Here is a 3,470-nt window from a genome sequence, read left to right as displayed (position 1 = left end):
ACTGAAGACCAATTTCGTCTGCACTTCCAGTTATTGCTATTACCTGTAGGACTTTCAATCCTACTTCACCTCACCCACCCCACTCCTGAAACAGTTAAATGTATCTATTTCTGTGGAAGTCATTTTCTCATTGAATGATCAGAAACAAAGATAAATTCTAACCTGTAACGGCTCATTTCGACTCATTGCTTACAATAGATCTAAGCTCTTTTTTCTGCTTATTCGACTCCTTCCAGCTTCCCATCACATCTGTAACAAACTTTTAAAATGATATTGCCACACCACCATGCACAAGCCTACCTGCACAGTAGAAATAGATTATTCCATCTCATTCAGATGGTTAACAGAGGTTAGCAAGTCCTGTATTATATATTTATATCGCTTTCTAAGAAAGTGCATATTAATGTTTACTTTAAGAATGTGTAAATGGTGCTATCGAGAATCTGATAAATTTTATCCCAGTTTTTTGTGTACCACTTCTAATGTATGAGATTTATTTTTCTATTGGAAAAAATAAACAGTATGAAAGCATTAAAATTGGTAGATTTTAGTAATTTAACAATGAATGGAATCCCTATGTTGCAGGCCCTATCTTGGAAATTTTAATGGTGGTAATAGATTTCCACAAAGGTACTGATAATCACATTCCTTTTAATCCATTCTTATTTCGCATTCTTGATTCATGTGCTGATCCCTCAGAGTCCTTAATTTTATTTACTGTTAAGTCTTCTCCATGAAGGGAATTCTTGCTTTTCAAGGCAGCAGTTGAAAGGAAATGAAAATAAATTTAATGGTCTTTACATCACAGACACGACTTGAGACCAGTTACTCTGTTAGTAGGAAAAATTCATCGCTCATTAACTACAGGGCAAGCATGGCTATACATAATAATTTCGAGTGCAATGCAGTCTTGCAGATTTAATGTACACACTTTATTTAAATGATGCAAACAGCCATATGAAATTGCACATGATTAGAAAACAGGATGAACTCATTTTGCCTCCTGCTTGGTTTCTCATAAACATAAATACATAATATTGTTATGCACTGTTGTTCATAGATGTCTTTTTACGTAAAGGGTAAGTATCATATTACTTTAACAGATTATTTTTGGAATTCTGCATGTTCTTTTTTGTTTCATCAGATATGTGCCCCAATTAAATAACATTTTTTCAAAAACATGAAATTACTAGAAAACTTGTCATGTTAATTTTGAGAAAAATTGAAGTGTAGTACATCTTACTAGATAGGATGTCATTCCGCTGGTCTATATTAAAAAAAAAAAAAATGTTCTTGAATATTGAAGCATTACCTTGTATAATTAATAAAGTACATCAATTCAGATTTGTAAATAAAATATTGTTTAAATCTTAAAGTATTCAATATTTTGATTAGATTATTTTTTTAAGGAAAAATATTTAACGTGTATGTGCTGAATTTTTTTTAAATAGTTTTTTATAATTGCAATGGAAGGGCAATTGTCTCATTACAAGTGGTACAGAAGCCAATACTTGGGTTACCATAGATATATAAACAAGAAAAAAATGTGGAACAAATTCTAAGTTCATTTTGGGGGAAAAAAAAACAGTTCTGTAGAAATGCATATTTGTATTTGTTTCTCTAATAAATCTGCAAATAGCTTTAAACACAAATTAGTTTTAATTATTTAAATTATGAGTTCTATTAAATAATTTAACACCTGTTTTGCCTTACATTTTGTGAAAACATTGTCTCATGAAAATTAGCAGTTTATTTTGGAAATACAAGGTAGGTCTGCATTTATTGGAAAAGTTCAGGTACTTAGAATTTAAGTATGTTTACCTCTATGAAATAATCAAAGAATTTGTAAGGAAAACAGCATTCCCCCCAAAAAAACGTGATATCGGCTTAGCCATTGCCCAAAACAAGAAAGGACCGATTTGTATTCATTTAAGTCCGTATCAAATAAAAGAGCAGCATGTAAGTCAAAAGGTTACTTGAAACAGGTAATTGGCTTCTTTATATATATAGCCATGAAGGAATATAGACTCTTCTGAACCATGGTGCCTCAGTCTTTAATGTGATTTATTTATTATGGTTAAGTATCTAAAAATATATTCCCCTCAAATTGTGACTTTGTTTATAATGCATGTTGGAATTATTTTAGGATGAGATATGATCATCTGTTTCTGTTGTTGAATACTGTAGAGCCCCTGTTTTATGAAAATATGCTTTGTAGAGAATAGATATCCTAGAATAAAGTTGGATGTGTGTTATCTTTTTTTTTTTTTTAAGTTGTCATTCTGCCTGAGCAGAGAAAATATGCTAAGCTTTTGTTTAAGGACTCAGTTGAGTATTCCAATCCTGTTGAACTACAAAGAGCATTCAGATTATAATGAGCCTTTACCAAATTTATTGTTGTCAATTAGTAAAATGTTTTGGGGATCTGGCTTATGAAAACTTTAACCATTTCTACAAATGGAGTTCATTAGCTTATCCAGCCTTACAGCTTTTGACCAATGACAAAAATACTGTTTCTTGCCAGTATTTAAGATGATGACAAATGACATCATTTGTTTTCGTTAAAGAAATTTTTGTAACCTAAATTTCAGAATAATGACTTCTCAATATATCTGCCCATTTAATGTGATTTTTTCCATAAATATTAAGCTGCATCAGGTCTTTCATAGATTAAGTGATGTGTTAAAAATATTTCAGTATACTTTTCAAAACATCTTGGATTTGATTTTTTTAAGGGATTTCCATATTTTATGTTGTCTAGTCTTATAGATAAATACTCAAAGAGGTTCTGAATAGAGGAAGCCCATAGGCCTGTAATGAGAGAAATCCATGCTGAAATTATATTCTAAAATTATTACTTTTAGGTTTTAACACATAGGTATGACTTGAATTGTAACTTTTTAAAAAAAAATTGGAAGGATACAAATGAACTTACATCTCATTTTTGAAAAATAAAAATAAAATGAACCATTTTGAATCTAGTAAATCAGAGCCTAACTTGCATGCTTTCCGAAATTATCTTAGGATAAATAGTGCCGTCTCAAATTAATTCTATACAAAGTATATTTTGCGGGGGTCCACGTCCTTGTAGAAAGTGTTTGCTAATTAATTCACTACTTATGAGACACAATTCTTAAAGATCTTTACCATTTGTATCTTGATTATGGGTTTGGGGGGTGTTTCCATAACAGGCAGATAGAATGAGGGTAGAGGTAATTATCAGGAGTATTTGCATTAAGACAGCTACTGGTTTAAAAAAAAAAAAAAAAAATTGGAAGGCCAAATTCCCAATTAGCCAGCTTCATTTAAGATTTTCTCATCATTTTGTCTGTAAAGAGAAAACCTCTAAGGTTGAACTCCCTGTGAATTTTGACTTCATGTCTTCCAGAAAATGTAACTTCTACATGTACTACAAAGAGTTCACCTAAATTAGAAAATACTACAAAACCTGTTTGCATTACATCTTCAGA

General features: G+C 31.0%; 1 protein-coding gene across 2 annotated transcripts in view; it reads left to right on the top strand.

The window, feature by feature from the left end:
- NOVA1 (NOVA alternative splicing regulator 1) overlaps window positions 1-471 on the top strand; it is a 150,672-nt gene extending 150,201 nt beyond the window's left edge. Inside the window, exon 5 of one of the 2 annotated variants that reach the window (XM_049897560.1) lies at window positions 1-471. This exon is cut by the window's left edge and continues 4,179 nt beyond it. The gene's annotated coding sequence lies outside the window, so the exon portion shown is untranslated. The other variant, XM_049897559.1, reaches the window with a different exon arrangement.
- The last annotated feature ends 2,999 nt before the right edge of the window (window positions 472-3,470 follow it).

This window comes from Elephas maximus, chromosome 10 (genome assembly GCF_024166365.1).
Source record: "Elephas maximus indicus isolate mEleMax1 chromosome 10, mEleMax1 primary haplotype, whole genome shotgun sequence".
Taxonomy (NCBI): domain Eukaryota; kingdom Metazoa; phylum Chordata; class Mammalia; order Proboscidea; family Elephantidae; genus Elephas; species Elephas maximus.
The sequence above is the reverse complement of the archived record's forward strand: the minus strand, read 5'-3'. Positions and strand labels throughout refer to the sequence as shown.